The sequence below is a fragment of the Sphaeramia orbicularis genome, chromosome 14 (genome assembly GCF_902148855.1).
Source record: "Sphaeramia orbicularis chromosome 14, fSphaOr1.1, whole genome shotgun sequence".
Taxonomy (NCBI): Eukaryota; Metazoa; Chordata; class Actinopteri; order Kurtiformes; family Apogonidae; genus Sphaeramia; species Sphaeramia orbicularis.
In genome coordinates this window covers 37682143-37704752 of record NC_043970.1, presented here as the reverse complement: position 1 = coordinate 37704752, position 22610 = coordinate 37682143, and the positions used below count along the sequence as shown (strand labels likewise).

General features: G+C 36.7%; 1 protein-coding gene across 1 annotated transcript in view; it reads right to left on the bottom strand.

Annotated features, from left to right (window-relative positions):
• Positions 1–22196, bottom strand: part of pknox2 (pbx/knotted 1 homeobox 2) — a 152306-nt gene extending 130110 nt beyond the window's left edge. The window contains exon 1 of the mRNA XM_030153219.1: positions 22131–22196. The gene's annotated coding sequence lies outside the window, so the exon portion shown is untranslated. The remainder of the gene's footprint in view (positions 1–22130) is intronic.
• Between the last annotated feature and the right edge of the window lie 414 nt (positions 22197–22610).

The following is a 22610-nucleotide window of genomic DNA, read 5'->3' as shown; positions in this document are numbered from 1 at the left end:
TACTGGGAACCGGTTCTCAAAAAGAACCAGTTCTCGATTTCCATCCCTACATATAGGATAGTGCTGCACAATATATCGTTTGAGCATCGTCATCATGATGTACGTGTGCGCAGTAGTCACATCGCAGGTCCTGCAATGTAGGAGGTAAATGAACTCAACATGTTCTCATCGAATTTCAACTTGGGTACCTGACACACACTATGCACAGGATCCAATCAAAATCGTTCTTAATCAGTTTGGAGTGAGTCGCTGGTAACAACATTGAAAAATAAGAAACGACCATGAGAAAATCACAGAAAACGAAGACTTTGTGCCAAAAAGAAAAGCACCGTCAGTTATCTGGAATTATTTCGGCTACAAGAAGGATGATATTGAAACACGTGACAAGAGGTAACACATCTAATTTGTTTGACCATTTACGTTAGGATCAAACAGCTATTATATCCTCCTGAGTATTTTTTCATATCGCAATATATATCGCAGGTTTAAAAAAAAAAAAAAATCGCAGTGTCAGTTTTTTCCAGTATCGTGCAGCCCTAATATAGGATCATGAGAATTAAATGCTCAGGTAAAATTGAGTCTTTTCTACTATTTCAGATATAGATGTGCTGCCTTCCACATTGTTTTTTCAGCTCAAAAGGAAGTGCATTACTATTAAGTTTGCAGTATTGGTTTGGTAATATCACTAATACCTAAATGATTAAATTAAGTAATCAATGTGGAACTGAATATCAAACTAGCATTGTAAAAAAAACAGTTGGTTCAATGCTTTTGTTTTTGTTTTTTTTGTTTGGTTGGTTTTTTTTAGAAGTCACTGTATTAGCCATTAGTCAAACTGGTTTATTTGCTTCTGTAATTGGTTGTCAAAGTTATTAACATTCTTATGTTTCTTACAGATGAATTATCTTAACATCATTTATACGTTATTTAATACAATTGTTGAATAATGCTCTTTTACGGCATCACAATATCAACTCAGTCCAGTTGAGACTCAGCAAATATTGCATCACAATGGTGGATTATTTTTCTATTTTCACCTGGAAATGTAGTGTTTTCATAACTAGATTAGATATAGCTCAGTATATAAAATCAAGGTGATTCTAGGTGAGATTTTCATTTCGTCGCTCAAATAGAAGTCTAATATTAGCCAATAGTTAAGATTTGCAGATACTATTTCCCACTGGAGCCACAAACTAATAAACTGCTTTATTTACTTCTTTAACTGCGTATTGTTATTAACATTTGTACATTTCTTATGAGTTATTTTAATATATATTTAGCAAGTTAGGATGCTGCTCTTTTATATAGTAGCACAATGGTGTTTAATGCTGTATGTTTTTATTCTCAGTTGTAAATGTAGTGTTATCAGAACATATGTGCTGTGTTCCAAATAGTTTTACGCCGTTTAGTTCAGTTCAGTTTATTTCGAATATGCAACAAAACAAAAGTAATCCTACTTAGTCTTTAGAAATACAACAGATTGCAAGAAAACATGAAAAAACGTATACATATACATGAAAACAAAGTATGACTTCATTTACACATTTGAAAAGGAGAGGGAGGAAGTATAACTTATTTAATCCCACCCCTTCTTCACATGACAGTCTATCCTTTAGCTTCTTATCAGCAGAATATAGGAAAAATCTAAATAGTTAACTTCACTTATCATCTTCACATACACACCTATACTGACATACCAGAGAAGTAAATAAATAGATAAATAAATGCATACATCCAACACAAAATGAATATATAATAAACGACAGACAAAGTGAACAACAACAGCAATCAAACAAACAAATCAACAAACACACACAGATAAAACACAGTAGGAAGTGCATTGAAAATTAGTTTGCACCAAAGTCCGCACTGATGTCAATAAAACACTTTTTCTACTTTATTTTTTTTAACTATTATTTTCACTCAAAGAAGCCGATTAGTCATCAATCACTATTGCAACTACATTTAGCTGATGCTAACTCCTATTGGTACCATGAACTAATACAATGGTTTATATATAACTGTAATTGGTAAATGGGTATTTTATTTTTTAGTGTTTGTACATGTTTTCCATATATAAATTATCTTAAGATAAAACTTATAGGTTACTTAATAGTCCAATTAGGTTCATACCATCTACTAGAATGGAGACAACTGAAGAATAAATTGACTTTTGCAGCATTAAATGAATGTAAAAACAGTATCTACAGCCACTGTCACTGACTTATCAATATTCTCTGTTAATATACAATAGCACATGTACATAACTGTAAAATAACTACTTTTGTCAAGTCATTTAAGTATTATTTCTGTACAAGTTATTTAATAAAATAATTGGAGTCATGTTCTCTCATGGTGTGATAGTATCAGACACATGTTAGATATAGTATATAATGATGTTTAATGCTGTATTAGTTTTAAACTGGTGGCATGCCATTATTTATTTAGTCTTTGCAAAAATGTAAGGAATTCTTCTGCTGTAGCTTGAACAGGGTTTTTGAGGACATTTATTAAAAAAAAGAAAAAAAAAATTTTCACCAACAGCATCACTGTTTTAGAATTTTAGAACAGGTAATATAAAGTCTGAATCTGTTGCATATATCCTAAATATAAACACTAATAATCCTCCTATTATGAAGTTTCACTGCAAAACTGCAAGTACCATCCTGAAAAATTTACACTTAGGAAATTTTAAAAAACACCATGAAGTGCAATAAGGTTCAGGTGGTTTTCACTCTGAGAAGCCGAATATTAGTTATCAATCACTATCACAACTACGTTTAGCTGATGCTAACTCCTATTGGTACCACAAACTAATAAACTGGTTTATTTACAGCTGTAATTGATAAATGGGTATTTTATTTTTTAGTGTTTGTACATGTTGTCTATATATGTCAAGATAAAACTTACAGGTTATTTAATAAAATAATTGGATTAATGCTCTTTCATGGTGTGATACTATCAGACACATGTTGTTAGATACAGTATATAATGGTGTTTAATGCTGCATTAGTTTTAAACTGGTGGCATGCCTTTGTTTCTTTAGTCTCTGCAAGAATGTAAGGAATTCTTCTGCTGTAGCTTGAACAGGGTTTTTGAGGACATTTATTTAAAAAAAAAAGAAAAAGAGAAAAAAAATTTACTAACAGCATCACTGTTTTAGAACAGGTAATATAAAGTCTGCATCTGTTGCATATATCCAAAATATAAACAACAATAATCCTCCTATTATGAAGTTTCACTGCAAAACTGCAAGTAGCATCCTGAAAAATTTAGACTTCAGGAAAGTAAAAAAACACCATGAAGTGCAAAAAGGTTCAGGTGGTTTTCACTCAGAGAAGCCGAAAACTAGCCATCAGTCACATTGTAACTACGTTTAGCTAATGCTAACTCCTATTGGTACCACAAACTAATATATTGGTTTATTTACAACTGTAATTGGTAAATGGGTATCTTTTTTTTCAGCGTTTGTACATGTTTTCCATATACAAGTTATCTTAAGATAAAACTTATACGTTATTTAATATTCTGTTGGGTTTCTGTAAACTGGCTTAGAGTCTGGTTTTGACCAACTCTATATGTAAAGTGTCATGAGATAACCTTTGTTATGATTTGGTGTTATATCAATAAAATTTGATTTGATTTGATTAATAAAATAATTGGATTAATGTTCTTTCATGGTGTGATAGTATCAGACACATGTTAGATATAGTATCATAATGGTGTTTAATGTTGTATTAGTTTTAAACTAGTGGCATGCCTTTGTTTCTTTAGTCTCTGCAAGAATGTAAGGAATTCTTCTGCTGTAGCTTGAACAGGATTTTTGAGGACATTTATTTAAAAACAAAAAAACAAAAAAAAAAAAAAAAAAAGAGAAAAAAAATATCACATTCAGTCACCAACAGCATCGCTGTTTTAGAACAGGTAATATAAAGTCTGAATCTGTTGCATATATCCTAAATATAAACACCAATAATCCTCCTACTATGAAGTTTCAGTGCAAAACTGCAAGTACCATCCTGAAAAATTTAGACTTCAGGAAATTAAAAAAACACCATGAAGTGCAATAAGGTTCAGGTGGTTTTGATTAATGTTTTAAATATGTTTGGTGCAGCCGCTGCATAAATTTACATCTAAAGCAATTCAAGAGCAGAGCCAATTTAGATATAAATGTGCTGCCTTCCAAATAGTTTTAAAGCTCACAAGGAAGTGCATTGAAATTCAGTTTGCACCAAAGTATGGGCTGATGTCAATAAAACAGCCCCTCTCCATAAACACACAATCGCTTTCACGCACAGACACACACTCCTCTCACACTTTAATCAGCCAATATACAGTAACTGCTTATGTGTCGCAGCTAACACCTGTTAGTGTGCTTTTGTCTTGCGAGCTTATTGTAATGGACAGTACAGTATTTCTCACTCAACCCGACACAAACTCAGGCTGTTTTGTCGAATGTGTTTGCACAGAAGGTTGGTGGGCGCTATAATTTGAAGTTAATGTGTGCAAATATACTGTATATGATAATTGCCAAAACTGAGCAACCACTGCATCGACATACATTTGTTGGAAAGAGTGGGCAAAAGGAGAAAAAAAAAGATAGAATTAAAACTTTGAAATGACACTTATTTTGTGAAGTTATTCTGACATTTTACAGCGGGGAAGTGTTTCTACCTTGTTAAAAAGCACCAGTGTTAGGTTTTAGTCTTCGTACAAGCAGGATTCAGGCTGCGTTTGTGGAGAGTCGTGGGTCTGAAGGTGAAAGAGAAAGTCTTGTGTGAGACAGAGAGAGAGGGGAAAGAGGGTAGAGTTAGCATGACAACTGCTATTTTGATGGGGCCGAAGCCAAGTATCTCCACATATCCTCTTTCCCCTCTCCTATTCATCCAGGGTCCTCCCTTCTTTTCCATCTCCAGAGACCTCCCTCTCCCTCTCCTCTCCTCCATCCCCCGTCTTTTTTCTCATTCTAACCATTGCTCTCCCTTCTTTCTTCCTAAACTCACGTTCTCGCCTTTTCACTCATCTTCCTCCCCCCTCCTTTTTGCTTCTTTTCCTCCCCTTTTTTCAACATCTTGCCCTGCTCAGGGAGCTCCACATTCCCTAACGCTGAGCTTAGAGAGTAGCTAGGGAAATAGAGGGAGAGACAGAATATTAATCATCTGGAGGAAGGTTTGAATCTGGTTGTTTATTGGTTTTTTGGGGTTAAAAAAAATAAAAAATAAAAAAAAATAAAAAAAAAAAAACAGCGCTGTGTGACCTGCCTGGGCCGTATCATTGGGAAACTGTCAACACCAATAGTGAGCGAATTGAAAGAGATGCTGATAAAGTGAGGATCGACTCTGCTGCTTTAACCCCGGCCAGACTCTTCTTCCTCCTCATACACACACATACTGTACACACACGCACAGAAAAACACACACCACCACAGTCTCGGCTCCAGTTGCCAGGGAGACCGCCATACCAGGGCTCTGACCCAGGAGGTTTGGGACTGTTTTTCAACCCCCTCCCACCCCCATCAACCCCCAAACGCCGGAGAGATGGCAGCTGTAGGACAGCTGTTCCTACCAGGCCCGAGCCTCAAAACCACAAGCCTCGTCCCACCATCAGTAAAGCCTGGACGGCATTTAAGGGGACAAAAACAGCCTGCAGCCCAAGTGATTAGACACATCTGCCTTACTTGCTAAATTCTTACGAAAAGGAAGTGGAAAAACAGGAGGCAGAAGACCTGACTGAACAGCACTTTTCTCTATAGTTTGATGTCGCTTCGTTTGTTTGGGTCCCTTATATGCAGCTCTATACGGTTAATTTATTTAATTTATTAGCATTAACAACTGACAGTTACCTAAGACGATGCAAGGAAAACAGATATTAAACAAATAATGAATTTTTTAATCCACAGGCTACTTCATACGCAGTTGTAACCCAGAGTTTTAATTAAAGCATATGTGATACAACACGACTTTTCATATTATGTTTATTACTATTTGCTTTGACTGTGCTTGATATGGAAGTAGTTTGGAGCAGGAAAAGCTGATTAATTATCCAATAGAACTAGACAATATGGCCACAAAATTACATCTGGATTTTTTTCAATGTTATGGATTATTTATGATTTTAATTGATGAATTTCTGGCAACGTAAAGCGAAGACAAACCATGATTAAAAAAACACTTCATTTACTAAAATGATATGACATATATGACTAAGAAACAATCACAATTAATGTATTCTGAGGACCAAACACTTTGCTTTTTGGGTATGAGCTGAGCAAAAAAGGTCTCCAAAAGGAATAATCTCCTGCAATTTTTTTTATAATTTTCAGAAAAGACAACTGTGATTAATTGAATTCAATATATTACCCTGGTGTTTTATCCAATCAAATGATCAAACATGGTCCCTGCAAAACACATTTCGATTCTAAAAATGCATTGTGTAAGAGTTTTAATTAAAGCATATGTGATACAACACGACTTTTCATATTATGTTTATTACCATTTGCTTCTACTGTGCTTGATATGGAAGTAGTTTGGAGCAGGAAAAGCTGATTAATTATCCAACAGAGCCGGAAAATATGGCCACAAAATTACATCTGGATTCTTTTCAATGTTATGGATTTTTTATAATTTTAATTGATGAATTTCTGGCAACGTAAAGCGAAGACAAAACATGATTAAAAAAACACTTCATTTACTAAAACTGTATGACATATATGACTAAGAAACAATCACAATTAATGTATTCTGAGGACCAAACACTTTGCTTTTTGAGTATGTGTTGAGCAACCAACATCTCCAAAGGAATAATCTCCTGCAATTTTTTTTTACAATTTTCACAAAGGAAAATCTTGATTCATTGAATTTAATATATTACTCTGCCTTTTATCTAATCAAATGATCAAACACCGTCCTTGTAAAACACATTTTGATTCTAAAAATGGATTGTTTACATCTAAAATCAAGAATATTTGACTTTATCAAACACCAGATAGCTGTGGAAAATACCATCCAAATCAGTGTATTAAATACCTTAATAAAAACATGGGTCACTGTTGATCAAACTCAACGTAATTAATCAGTAAAAGTGAATATCAAACTGGAACAAATGTAGGTGGGAGCCATTTTTATTGCCATATATATATATTTTATTTATTTATTATTTTTTTTTTTTTTTCATTTTTTGAGGTATTATTGCCCCTCAAAGTCATTATTTCGAGCCAATCTCTAAATTAACCACAGTACAGTATAATATTTAAATATAGATATAGTCCAGAATTTGTTGAAAAACCTATGCTATAAAGACCCAAGAGACAATGTCATTAGCTTTTCTTAAAAACAGTAGGAGGATACGACCGAGTTTTAAAATAAACCCACATAAATTCTACTAATTAGCAAATATCTTGCTTGTGAAGTCTCAAATGGAAATGTAAAAATACATTATGGTTTCATGGGTGGGTTGCACCAGGGATACCACAACTTGTCTCTTTTCCATTTTTTTTTTTCAAAACTGCAATAAAAAACACAGCCAAGAACACAATAACTTAACAATTTGGTCATTTTATTAATACAGCTTCTGTAACTTCCTGTTGTACTGACTTATGTTTCCTTGATGGTTTAGAGGAGGCGCGTCAAACTCATTTCAGTTCAGGGGCCAAATTCAGCCCAATATTTGTTATAGTGCAAAAAAATCCCCAATAAATTATCAAAATACTTCCATTTAAAAAGTACCCTTTCACAACCTATCATTTATACATGTGCATGATACACAGTAGTCAGCTTTCCATTGACCCTCAAATTGCACAAATATAACTTGCGCATTAAAAATTTACCCAATGGAAAACCGACAATTTCACCAAAAGTCTCATTTTTTGATTAAAGGTTTTTGTACTGGCAAGAGGTGGTTTTTCGGATGTAGCGCAAATAGTATATCACACAAAACTGCAATGGAAAGACCCTTTTTCACAACTAGAGTCAGGTGAATTAAAAAAACGGATGCTGACGGACGTTACAAGTGAAGAAGAAGAAGAAACATGTCGCGGTATGTGGGGACACACCAGGAAACCCGATCATTTTTAAATTTAGTACGAGATAGAGGGGTAATATATAATAATAATGAATATATCTGGAAATCAACACCAGATTTACATTTGTCACCATGTTTATGGAATGACTTCTCATGTCATCTCATGACAATAAATAAACAAATCATCAAATTTGAGGTTGAACGGAAAAACCGACATTACGCACTTGAGTTTTTTCAACATTTAGTAAATACTGGTAAAGTTTTGTGCAGATGTCCAATGGAAAAGAGATTAATGTTACAGAAACATTTGGCAGAATTTTGTGTAGATATTTCAGTTTGTTCATATTTGTTCAGGTTATTCACATTTTATTGTGAAAGGATAGTTTGTTTTGTAAATATTTTCATAGTGTAATGTTATTTTTCACATTAAACAAAGAAGAAAATTTGTAGTTGTCATTATTTATAGGTTATTATGTTGTCATTTTACTTGAGATCACAATTGGTCTGACATTTCTTTCCAAAATTCATCCTGCGGGCCCAATTGGAAGCATTGATGGGCTGGTTTTGGCCTGCGGACCACATGTTTGACACCGCTGGTTTAATGGATGTTGTTCATGTGTTTGTGTTATCTCAGCTCATACAGTTGGTACTACTGTACACGTCCACTCTGCACCACACACTGGATGCTGTGTCATTTTGCAGTAGTTTGGACATGTGGAAAGGATTGGAAATGGCTTGTTCTATGGTTTCACTCATGAGGTTTTAAGTGTTTTACAAAGATTTCTGTATTGCCTTGCGTTTACTTTCTTCTCGCTGCCCACAAAGATAATTGGCCTAATTTCCACTGCCTGGTCAGACAGGCCACACACTGCTTCGTAGCTGTTTACAGTATTTCACTGAATTTCCCCTGATACCAACTCTCTGATTCCTATTTGCATGATGTTCCCGAAAGAAATTCCATTTGGCCTCACTGTGGAGAACTGGTCATGGAGGATGAAAAACGTTTGTGGCGGCAGTTTGGGGAAGGACTCGGGGCTTAGAGAGGCCAAGTTTTACTCACAATAAATGTAAGATTCTGTGACAAAACCATCATCTTGTTGTAATCTCCGCCAACATTGCAAAGAGCCCAAAAAAAAATGCTGCTGGGTCATGTTATAGCTTTGTAGTTCTGCTATAAACTGTAACGGATTCTTTCTGGCGCTCCCATAAACGCACAAGCAGATACTTACAGTAACAGCCAGAGAATGAAGCCAAGTCAGGGCTGTGGTGGTACACTTTACAGTATCCATTACCCCACTGACTCCAAAATACTCGCTGCTCACAGGTGAACACGTTGGTTTATTCAGCGTGTAATAGAATTTGGCAGACCCCCTCATCTACCGCAGCCAAAAAAGCCACTGAGCTGAAACCAACGGCGGGCGGGCAAACCGTGTCAGCTTTAAGATGGCGCGGAAAATTAAAGTATAGGGCAACTGATCTTGCAACTGCAGATCGTACAATGTAACTGTATGACTACAATGGAGGAACAGAATAATTTCACCAAGATGGATGGCCACCTTTCAATGCATTTCAAGGGCAGACGAATCAGTACGGGATCATTACTTCTGCGGAGGGTTGGTTTATTGGTCTGAATTCAGTCTGTGCAGAGACAAACGTGAAATGCAAAGCGCTGAAATGCTCACAGGAAGACTGGTAATCAGAAGCGATAAATTCTGTCAGATGCCTAAAATATTAATCCCTGAAAAGGGCGTCGTTCTAATTATAGTCTTTGCTGTTGGATCACATGATCAAAAATACCTCACATTTTCATAGCGGTTCGAGCAGAACGTATTCATGTGCATTTCCAGCCATATCTGCCCTGGATTATTTTATTATGTGTGACCCGATGGACTCGTTGGTTGACCTTCAACCCGATGCTGTACATGTTATTGTCTTGTTATAATGGTCTCTTTTTGTATACGAGCCTTATATGCACCTGCATCTGTGTTTGCACTCATCTATGCCTTTCTCCACCAATATGAAGTGTGAAACACGTGGGCGATTTGGACTGAGCTGTCCACTCTTTTCTTAAATATATAATTTTTTTTTTTTTTTTTTTTTTACATATATATCAAATCCTGTTAGTTTGCCAAAAATGAAATTGCTGCCTTGAGGAAGCGTCCAAGAGCCTTAGACGTAAAAATAGACGCTTTTTAGTTTAACTGGACAGCCAGAGGAATTATGCACGCTTATCTGTGTGTCTTTTTTTTTTTTTTTTTCCATTTTGAGGCACTCTCTCAGCAGTGTTGTCTTTCTCTATAATTAGCCGGAAGAAGGTAGTAGTGTTCTAGAGAGGAAGAGTAACCTGTTCTTTTTTTTTTTTTTCATCCAGAGTGCCGGGAAAAGGAGCAGGCTAAGTCAGAATAGTGGTGATTTGGCTCTCCCCCTCCATCTGTTTTGTTTTCCTTCCATCTCCCTCTTTTTGATGAGCTGGGTCTTCAGTCCCCCTTATAAAATCCCATTAGCTCTTAATGAAGTCGGGCTCCTAGCCTCTCGGCCTCACCTCATTTAGCACGATTGTCTGGCGGCCATTAGCATGGAGGCAATTACAGCCGCACGACAAGAGTAATTGGAAATGCCGACAGGGACCCTGAGAAATGGGAATAAATAAATATAAAAAAAAATATTCAAACTAATAAGCTTCCATTCAGATGGCAGGGAGGGAGCCGCATGTGTCTAAGTTAAATCAACATAATTACAATTAGGGTTGGTAGGGTAAAGAGCCCGGGTGAGAGAGAAATGGATATGAAGGATTGGAGGATGATGGGTAAGGATAGAGGTAGGAAGTGTGATGGAGGGAAATGTGGGATCAAACAGTGAAGCTTATAATGAAGAGCATAAGCGTGAACCTAAAATCATGTAACACAAAGGTCAGTGAAGGAGTACTGTGGCGTGCACCGGGTTGCATTTAATCTCTTTTGATTCAGAGATAGATTTTTCCGTTCTGTACCTAAAGTAGAACCTACAATCAGTTAATTACTTTAGAAAATCCCTCTAACCTGAGGCCAAATCGCAGGCCTCAGACTTTGACAAATTCTTCTCTAAAGATGGTGTGATATTTACCTAGGCAGAGGAGGCTGAGCGAGTTACACAACGGTTTCCGCTGCTGCCCCTTGTGGAATCTAAAATGGCAGCGTACAAGATTTCATATCTGCTAAGACCATAAGAGCTAGCGTTGACACTCAGAGCTAAAATCAAAGCTTACTTAATCACACAGTATCTATAGGAGATACCGCGTAAGCTACAACCGCATCTGTATGATTAATATGCACATCCAGGCATTTTCATTCAACTACAATCACACAAAATGAGCATGTAAGCCTAGCAGGAAAAAAAAAGGCACAACAGTGGAAACCTGCTACTCTAACAGAGACTGAAATGAGATGAATTTCTCTCCATGAACAAGGCTAAATGAGGCCGTAAACACCTCATACCAGCGGTCCGCAAACATCTTATTTGTAATAACACGCTGTGTTTGTGAGATGAATTCCTGGGATGAATTACAGCAGATTATATTATTTTATTGCCTTTTATTACCACCAAGGAGTTTATGTTTTTGGTCCGGTTTGTTTATCTTCCAGCTAGCAGGATATCTCAAAAGCAGATTTTTATTAACTTCTATGGACAGTTGACTCTCAATTCGCTTTTTGTACAAAGGTCTAATATTTCTAATATTTGTGTGGAGATTCAAGGAAGAGGCTGAGGTGTTCTGTGAGTGGTTGAAGTTTATATAAGAAAGCAGTGAATAAAGAATAAAGAAAGTTTGACATGATCTGGATCTGCTCTTGTAAATAATTATATATGATTAAATGTAAAACTCAAGTTAGATTAAGTTAATAAAAGGAATGTGTTCATCTGATAATAGAAAATGCATTCCTTAAATAAAGGATAACTAAATTACATAATTATAAAGAATCATATTTACTGGTCTGGAGGGGCTTTTTGGTTTTTATTGGAGAAAATGTGCAATAAATAAGACTCTTGTCTTTGCATGAACTATAAGGATTATTATTATTATTATTATTATTATTATTATTATTAATTTCTTCAATTATTGTCTTCTTTTCATCCAGCCATGAATAGGTTTATGCTGATTTTCAAAACTCTCGTATCAGAACACAATGAGTTCAACCCAGATGACTAAAGAATCAACGCTATGTATCCACAGACTGTACCACTCACTGAATAAAGTATAAAGCTCATTGTTTACACACATCTGTATTATGGTATCATCACGTTTTCTTCTTTAAACTAAAACTCAACTTATTTTAACAGTCGCACAAAATAATACTGCATCTTATAATCTTCACGTAATGCATCAGCTGATATTTTACATTATAGCTCTGTTAGCTTAGCTCTGTTTTTAGACAGAAAACGGCCACAGTAAAACCCCAAATCACCTCTGTTTTCTGTTCGGTTTGTGTTGTCAGTAGCTGCACTGAAGATCTGTTTGGAATCGAACAAACAAGGTCTGAAATGTCACAGTTTAGTCTGAACCGCAGATCAATAAACAGCAAAGATAATAACATCACTTAATAACTTTACACCTTCATAAGTCTCAGAATCAAACTCACCCGTGTAGAAGAAACGCTGCCATTTAAGCATCGAACTCCATTCTTTTCATTTAGAGCTGTGTCCAGTGGAGAAAACAACAGGGCCTCTTGTTTTATCACTTCATCACTGTCTTTGACTAACACTTGTTTCTTAATGGTTCTCATCCCATCTGGTCACTGTCTGATGCTTTGGTTAAAGGTCCCATGGTGTTAGTTTTCCTCACCATGGGAGACCGGCAGAATGACTCACTACTCCCTCTAGTGGTCACATAAATTCCCAGCCCGTTGCTGGAAATAAATACAGTTCATATCTCTACGATCGAATACAATGTCATCTTTGGCAGAACTTCACAACTCTTTATTCTAAACACCAATGAAAATTCTAATTATGTGTTTTTTTATATACAGGGTGGGGAAGCAAAATTTACAATGAACATTTAGTTGTTTTTTCTCAGCAGGCACTACGTCAATTGTTTTGAAACCAAACATATATTGATGTCCTAATCATACCTAACACTATTATCCATACCTTTTCAGAAACTTTTGCCCATATGAGTAATCAGGAAAACAAACGTCAAAGAGTGTGTGATTTGCTGAATACACTCGTCACACCAAAGGAGATTTCAAAAATAGTTGGAATGTCCATAAAGACTGTTTATAATGTAAAGAAGAAAATGACTATGAGCAAAACTATTACGAGAAAGTCTGGAAGTGGAGAAAGCAACAAAAAATGTACCAAAGCTTTTATTAAAGCTCTCAAATCCAAAATCCTAAAGGATCCAACCAAATCCATGAGAAAAATGACAATTGAACTTGAGGTAGACAACAAGACCATTAGAAATGCAGTAAAATATGATTTGAAGTTAAAATCTTACACAAGAACACCAAAACACTTGTTGACAACAGCAACAAATCCAACTTTAGCAATTTTTGGGAATCATGTTTATGGCCGCCTTCTAGCCCAGATCTAAACCCTCTGGATTCTGCTATTTGGGGCGTTTTAGAACATGCTACCAATAGAACATCACACAGCAATGTCGACTTTCTTAAAGATACTATTAAAGAAGAATGGGAGAAGTTGTCACCCGAATATTTGAGGAACACTTGCGCAAGTTTCAGGAAGCGTGTGAAGGCAGTTATTGAGAAAGAAGGAGGACACATAGAATAAAAACATTTTGTATTATGTCAATTTTCTTGTGGCAAATAAATTCTCATGAGTTTCAATAAACTAATTGGTCATACACTGTCTTTCAATCCCTGCCTCAAAATATTGTAAATTTTGCTTCCCCACCCTGTATATATATTTGAAAGTAAATATATTACTTATAGCCCCTTAAATATTGTTTATTTTGTTTTTTTCTTGTCTGAAAAAAAAAGATCTAGTTCAATAAAAAGGAAATCAGAAAGTCTGGTGAGCCTTTCTGAACGTCTATTGTTGTGTAACAGCAACAAATGTAGGCTATGTTGGCTGTGTCTGTTGCTCACAGGAAAGCTTTTGACCTGAGAGACTACATGCTATTGAACAACAACTCTGCATAATGTTAACATGTGTAGGGTTGAGAAATATCATCTAGATTAATCCGAAAAGTTGCCTAAGCACTTAGGAATAGTGGGAAAGTCCTGCAACAACAGCAGGCAGCAGGCGTGGTGCCAGATTGCCATGGCATCTCTCCTGTTCACCTCATGAGGGTGGGTGGTGGGGGGGTGGGAGTACTCCACCATGCTCCCACAGCCACCCCCCACCCCCCACAATCACTCCTGCCCCTTATCCTGCCTCCTAAGCTGAATGACAGGTGGTAGAAACCCGATCAGCACGGGCCTTCGTAAAGGAAGCACTTCAGTCTGAAACGGGCGCGCTGCCCACTCGCCCACCCGAGGGCCACGGCGCAGGGGCTTCAGAGCCTGTGTGTGTGAAAATGAGGCAGGGGGATGGGGAATGCTGGGCTACAATGGACACAGGGGTATGAGAGGGAAAAGGGGGAGGGGGGCAGTGGGGTATAATGGACTTTTTGGCTGGAGAAGCAAGCGGCTGAGCTGGCACCGGGTGTCCAGGGCTCAAACGGGAAACGGGAGGCTGGCTCCCACAATAGTCAGTGAGAAAGGGGGGGGGGGCGTCCCAGAGGGTCATCCACAATAGCAGGGCAAACGGCTGCTGTCAACAATGACCTCCAAGGCCTCGCTACTTTAACTGTGATGGTCCCACCCTTCAGCACTTCCCTTTTAGCAGTGCCATGCAGCTAAAGCAGGATTATTATTAGGGACATGAATCTGGAACATACGTGCGTTTTGTCAGCGACGTTCTGTCATTTGGATCCACTTTTGATGTGGGTACGGAGCTGCAACATATGACTGACAGAAATATAGAGTCGCAGACACTGGGTGTGTTTTAAGGTGTTTTACTTCGGACGTAGGTGACGTGGCAAAGCATTACATCTCCATTTTCTTCAATGCTATGGATAATTAAGAAGAGTAATTGATTTTTTGTCTAATGACGGAAGGATTTCTTGAATATAAGACTATGCACCTACTATTATGAAAACAAAAAGTTGGACTTGTTCTATTTCACAAAAGAATTGTGTTTTGACTAAATAATTGACTTCATTAGATTAATTTTATATTAGGGATGCACCGATATATTGACTGGATATTAGTATTGGCGGATATTTGCTGATATTGGTACATCAGTATCTGCATGTAAGACATCTTTTCACCAATAGTAGTATCAGGTAATTATCTGTCATGTTATACCAAAGGTTCTTTCATATATTTTTACATCAACAAGTCTGTGTTCAGACAAAGATAACGTGATGAAAGGCTGAAAGATTTTAAAACCCTGAACTACTTTTGTATTTATATAATGCGAATCCGAATTTATTCATCAAGTGTTGTACAAAGGGTTCTGCAAAAACCAAGAAAGAAAGAAAGAAAGAATGAAAGAACGAGTGGTATTGCATCAACTACTGGCAAAAATGTCATTTTAAGTGTCAGCCAAGAATTTTCCAATTGGTTGATTCCTATTTTGCATTTTTATTTCATAAACATTGAAAACATACATTCAAATTCAAATTATGAAAAAATGCATAGTTGTTACAAGAAGAAACTCATCACAACAGCCAAGTCCTCCACAAGGTGAAACCATGCACCAAAAAAACCAAAACAAAACAAAAACAAAACACAAAAAGCATCAATTTCATGGAGCAAGAAAGGTTTAATCTTGATTTGATGAGTTTTATGAGTCACCATCAGCTGAAATACTGCTCATCACCAAACTGAAATCAATGTCTTTAAAGAACCTCTACATTTCTAGAAGTCTATTCAGTTCCATATCTCTTGCACTGATGCTAAAACACAAACATGACCAGAACCAAGAACGTGATGTTACAAGGAGTCTCCATTTTTCCCCATGAATTTACTTCACCTGTTCAATGCAAAGACATCTAGATGCACCAGACAGCCACTTCCTGCCCTAACACACCAAATCAGATTTGAAAGCTATTGGCTATCAGAAGTGCAGCAGAGCATCTTGGCGCGAAATTAGAAATCCACGGAGTAACACAGGCCTGTCCTTGTGCAACCCACTGTCCCTGTTCTTCATGAAAAAGTTTATTTGTCTAAAATAGCTCTACAGGCAGTCACTCCATGAGAGACTGTAAGTTGGCGGGCAATACAAGAAGGGGGTGCAGGTCTCCAACAAGGAGGAGATTTAATTAGTGAAATCTCATTAAGTCTAACAAAATTAAGCGTAAAACAATCCTTGGTGGGGAATCGTGGTGAGGGTTTTGGGTGAGGGGAGAGGAGAGGAGAGGAGGGGAGGGCAGGAGATGGGAGCACTTAGATGCTGAGAGGACATGGAGACTGACTGTGTGATTAGTCTGGCCTCTCTATAGGTACAGACAAATACTTTAGTATAACCAGACCATCTAGCACTCAATGAGAAACCACTATGTGCGAGCACCTTTCCATTTGTCTTACAGCTCTCATTTCGTCTATAATGTAGCCATGTTTTTCCTTTTCAGCAACTAAAAAAGGGAGTATTTTCTGTGTGGAGTTGGTGTTAAAAATGGGTGAGTACCGTAGGGTCAGTGATGAAAAGAGTGTGCTGTGAAAACGCCCGTCTCTAAACAATGTGACTCTCAAGATTCCCCCTGAGAAAACGCATCTAATCCCAAGATGATCCAGTGAAGCTAACCAGAAAACAATGGTTACACTGGGCAGCTGTGGCTGTGGCTAAATGTAGAATGAGGCCCTGGAAACAAAAGAGACCGCTCTGTTGTCCTTCCAAAAATGTCAAGACGACGCGACTGCCTGGAAGTACAATAAAAAGGTACGCAAACCGTCGTCGAGACAACAAATGAGGATCTGTATCGCTCAGAGTTTAAAGAATGGTTACGTGAAATACTCGAGGAACGACCGCAACGGATGCACTTCTGCGAATCGGTTTGTAATTGTTTGCAAGCACAAGGGAAGATGCAGCATTTAAGTCCACTGGTTATTTCTGTCTGAGCCAAAGGGATGAGCAGCAGCGACAGCGATATTCAGACGCTTAGACACAGTCATTTACATCTAATGTCTTCTATCATTGCCTCTAGAATGAGTCAAGTGACGGTGGATATGGGCAACGATATCATCTCAATTCAGATAACATACTGTAACTTGGTCATAATGAAACGCTTTTAATCACCATATTTGCCTACTGCTGCTTTTCCCGAAGTGGGTCACAGAGCTGTTTTCATCTGGTTTTTGATGGTCAATAAACAGACGGTTTAATAAACGCTGAGCTCAAAAAACAAAAGTCACATGAAACTTGAAAATATGACAGAGACACTTTACAAGATAAAAATGATGTAAAAGATGCAAAAGGATTAAAAAAAAAAACAAAACAAGATAGAAGTCAAACAGTATGAAGATAATGTTAGAGACATAACAGGATGAAAATGACATATATGACAAAGACAATGAAAAAGATGCAAAAGGAAAAGAAATATGTAAAATAGGCAACAAGACGAAAATAACATAAAAGATGTAGCAAGAAAACGTCAAAATGCACCAAGATGAAAACAATGAAAGAGATGTAACTGAATGAAAATGTCAAAAGGCGTAGATAATGTAAAAGATGCCATAAAAAAAAAAATTCAAAGAGGCAAAAGGAAAAAAAACAACATAAAAGATGCAACAAGATGAAAATGATGCAACAAATAAAACAAGCATAAGATGATGTAGAAAACACAAGACAAAAACAGCATAAAAGATGGTAAGAAACAATGAGACAAAAACAAGGTAAAAGATGTGATGAACACAGACAGTAAAAAAAAAAAAAGTAGACTTTTTAAATTTGGGTCCTGAGGAGATCCCTAAAGCTAATTTTAGATGCTGTGTTAGTAAAATACAGACAAAATCTCCCTACAAGGATAATGGAGTGAGCTACCCTTCACTGTAAACCCGGATGTCAAATACACTTTTAAAAAAAATTAATTAGAATGCACTTAAAAATATAAGTTTGATAACATTACTATCAATTATTAAGTATACTCAACTCATTTGTAGAAATAGTCAAATGTGTGAATAAATTTAAGTTAAATGGGTTTAAATTAGTAAGTTTTAGTTATGACCACACCTCTTTTTCTTTTGACCATGCCAGACTCAGTTCTTTCGGTCAAAGAGTCGCTGCTATCGGACTTTCAGTGCTTATCATACAAGATACAACTCAAAAAGTTCTAAGCGGCTGTTGGCTATCGACGATTGTTTGTTTTAACCATGAGTAGGGATGGGAATCGATAAGAATTTAAGGATTCTGATTCCATTGTCGATTTTGCTTATCGATCCAATTCCTTATCGATTCTCTAATCGATTCTCATTGGGTGAGAGAATAAAAGAGTACCAACAGGTGTATTTGCATTAACTGTCTTTTATATTTCCATCTCTGCACAGAAAATATAATATATACAGTATGTACAAATAATAACAGATGACGCCAGGCCCGGTTTGGGGGGGGTACAGTGAAAGTAAAACTAAAGAGGCTTTACTAATTCCTCTATTGCCGCATTTCCACTACATGGAACCAGTTCAACTCTGCCCGTCTCCTCATTTCCTTTCCCCTACCTTCGGAAACTTGTATTTGAGGGGGTACGACGTTTGCTGCCCGCACTGGAACCGGAACTGGGCCTGGATGACAGCCTGGTGTTCACTCTGCCTCTAGCGAATCAAATGAATCACATGCTGTGGACAAATGTTTGAGCATATTGCAGGGATTCCACCCTTTTGAAGAAATGGAAGCTTTGACAGTGTTCCAGTGGACCTGGTGTCGTCTTTTTAGACCATTTCTGCCTCAACGCCATGTTGGCTATGTTCTGACTAAAACAATGCAACGTATGCGTGACGTCATCGCACATGCGCAATGAGGACAGAATTGATAAGCAGAATCGTTAAGCAGGCAGGCAAATGATTCCAAGGAATCGAGCTACTGGGATCCGGTTGTCAAAAAGAACTAGTTCTTGATTCCCATCTCTAACCATGAGAGGAGTGTTTTGTTTTATTGTCCAAAATTATATTTTATTTTATTGTCCACCAGTTCCACTGACTTGTTCCACGGACTTTTTCTCGTAGCTAGGTGTCCGCTAGCTAACTTCCTACTTTTCATAGTGGGGGAGAAGCTGTACAGGACTTCCTATTATAATGTAAGCCTGGATAAGTTGAATTTACTTTAAAAAAAATTGAGAAAAGTGATTGCCTTAAAAGAATTAAGTAATGATTAATGAACTTTTTAAGTTAAATGTACATAAAAAGTTCATTAATCATTACTTAATTTTTTTAAGGCAACCACACAACTCAACTTATATGGCTTACAGTGTTTAACCTTCAGTTTAAAAATGGTTCATCAATGTTTGATGTTATCCGGTGGCATCATAATTTGTACCTCTATGGATAAGATGTTAAAGAGAAAAGGACCACTCAAACAGATCAGACTGGTCTGAAACTGAAGACCTCAGGCTCGTAACATGTTGTCTTTAGTTAGAATATGTTTGACTTTTAGCCATGGTGTTAGCTTTAGCTCTGTTAGCTTCACAGTCATTTCCAACAAAATCGACACGTTCACTGCAGGACCTGCACATTAGATAATACTTAATCAGCTAGTCTGAGATATAACTGTCTGGAAAACAAGTTAAGACATCTTTTATACTGTATTTAGCAGTGAACTCACCATTTGCCGCCTTCTTTGCGCTACAATATACTTTTCTAGCCAACACAAGTTCTGGCATGATAATAAAATTTTAAAAGAACCTAATCAAGAAAAGATATTTATTGGCAGCTTACTATAAAAAAAGTGCATCTCTACACTTTATTCAGGCTTTTTAAAAATAAACCTGACTTAAATAACTTCAACAGTGGAATATACAAAGAAATAACTGATAATAACAGCCAACAATGCTCTTCAGATAGAATCAAGATGCTACAGAAACTTCAGCTTTGACTGAATTGCCACTAATGTGTATCTAAGAGGCCATACTGTTACGGTACTGCCTCAGTGATTCAGCGGCAAACTACATGACATGAAGAAGTAAAGGTCCAATCATGGCTTCTGAAAACCATTTGAGGACATATGAAATCATTACCGACTCCACAGAACCATTTAATAGATCAGCTGAAGACTCTGGTAGGTTAAACCACCGGACCATGTCTCTGCAAACACACAGTATTATTACCAGACACAGACTCACTTTTCATTAATACAAATGTATACGTTCATGACAAACAGACGCGGCTTTTGTTTAAACTTTTGATCACCATTTATGACCCGACATACAAGCAAACATTTGCATGATCATTTTAACCCATAAAGACCCAGTGCTACTTTTGTGGCAGTTCTCAAATGAATTTTATTTATATTTAACCTTTCTTAAAAGGGTCATATTTTGCTAAATCCACTTTTATTGGTCTTTGGTACATTTATTTTGTGTCTTTGGAGCCTAATAGTTCATAAAGTTTGAATTTGAACCCTCCAGGTGCTGCAAAGCTATCTTTATATTCATTTTGGCAAAAATCCAGTGAATTTCTACAACCCGTTTTAATTCCTGCTTAATTTGTTGCATCTATAATTATTTACATCACAACATTTGCACATATAAGGTCAAGACTTCCAACGAACATTCCTCCGAGTACGATATAATTGTTTGTCAGTAGCAGCGGTAAAGTAGTAGTAAAAACTGAAAATATGTCCAAACTTCGAGCCGATTACCTAAAATGTTCAGTTGTTTGAACGGGACAGAACAGCACAGCCATGGCTCATTTGCATTTAAAGGGCCAGCGCTCAAAACGACCTTTCTGGTGTCATTACTCAGAAATAATATTGAAGATGGACCTGTGGAGTTGAATTAATGAAGAATTCAGACACAAGCACAGCATTTACAGTTTATGCAGACTACAAGGAAATGTTTTAAAATGCATAATTCCATTTAAAAAAGCAAAATATCACTCCTTTAAGTGATTTATCACCATTTATTGTAATATTATCCTCTTTATTTCAATTTTTTTCAGTGTAAGTTGTGAAATTTCCTCTATTTAATTCACTGATTATGCAGATGTTTATTAAAGCTCAGAGTAAATTCAAAGGTTTTTAGAACAAATCAGAAGAAATTAGGAAAAAGTAACTTATTCATCAAAAATATCTTTAACTAAACATAAAAACAAAAGTCTCCATCCACTGTCATTGATCCAACTCCGTGGGTTTTTCTGGTGAATCAGTGTTGTAGAAGATGACAGTGTTTCCACATTCACTATGGAGCCTCTGAACGTCCAAATAGGCCATATCTGATGACCATGAAAAGATGACAAACTGTATTTTACACCAATTATTTACATGTATTGATAGGATTAGTGGATCAACAGGTATTAAACAGTTTAGATCAGAAGATGCTTTTGGTCAATGGTAAATGTTTGGGTCTTTATGAGTTAAACAAATCTACAAGAGCTACAGTCAGTCATGTCATAAGATGCATCAAACAGAGTCAAACCCAACCTCATATCCATCATATTAAACACATTATCAGGCCACAACACTTATTTAACCTTAGTTCAAAATGCAAATAATGTCTCTGTTACAAAGTGAATCCATTAGTAATTTATAAAACAGAGCTATAAATCGAAGGCCCTGCCAGATATGAGCGTAGAAATCGAAATTCTCATTTAGGTGCGGGAGGAAGGTCCAGCAAATGTACTAAAGTGATTGAGATGAATGTTTGGTTTCAACCGGCAGGAGTGAACTGCGGCAGGGAAATCATTAGCTGCATAGCCTGGCATGCCAACGTGTTTATAGCATAAATTACATTTGATTGTGTGCTCTTAAATTAAATCACAGACTTGTGCTGGCGACTGAAGAAACGGATTACCTCAGCCATGTATGTTACTATGAAAAGTCTATTAAGACCTAGAAAAGGTGCACGAAAGGCATTCGGCACCTGTGTTAAGCTTCATTACTGACATGTGCGTTCATATGTGTTTATAAAAATAAAGGTGACAACTCACAGTTAGTTTGCCCACGGCAACGCAGTGACTTTCGGTGGATGTCGTCTGCTCTGCGGCCCGGTATCCAACGCTCCACACAAAGCCTGTTGACAGATAACAACAGTAAAACTAAACATGGCAAAAATCAATGATACTAATTAAAACACAAGATGAAGAAAATGGAGCAGACAGACGCAAAGAATAAAACATATTCATAGAAGAACAGACAGACTCCAGTTCATATTGATTTAATGCTTTAAATCATTGCCATTTTAGGGTTGTAAACTCTCTGTAATGAACAAAAGATTATTTTAATTACAAAATCCACAATGTGTTTTATCACACACCTGAATGTATGAGCAAATATTCATTCATTTGTTCAATTCTTTGTTCAGTTGTATCTTAAGCATAAAAAGTACAGAAGAATGAAAGACCAGCCCTGTTTTAATACATAGAACAATAATCCTAGAATTTGTTTCCTTAAGATTTAGTGACAGAAGG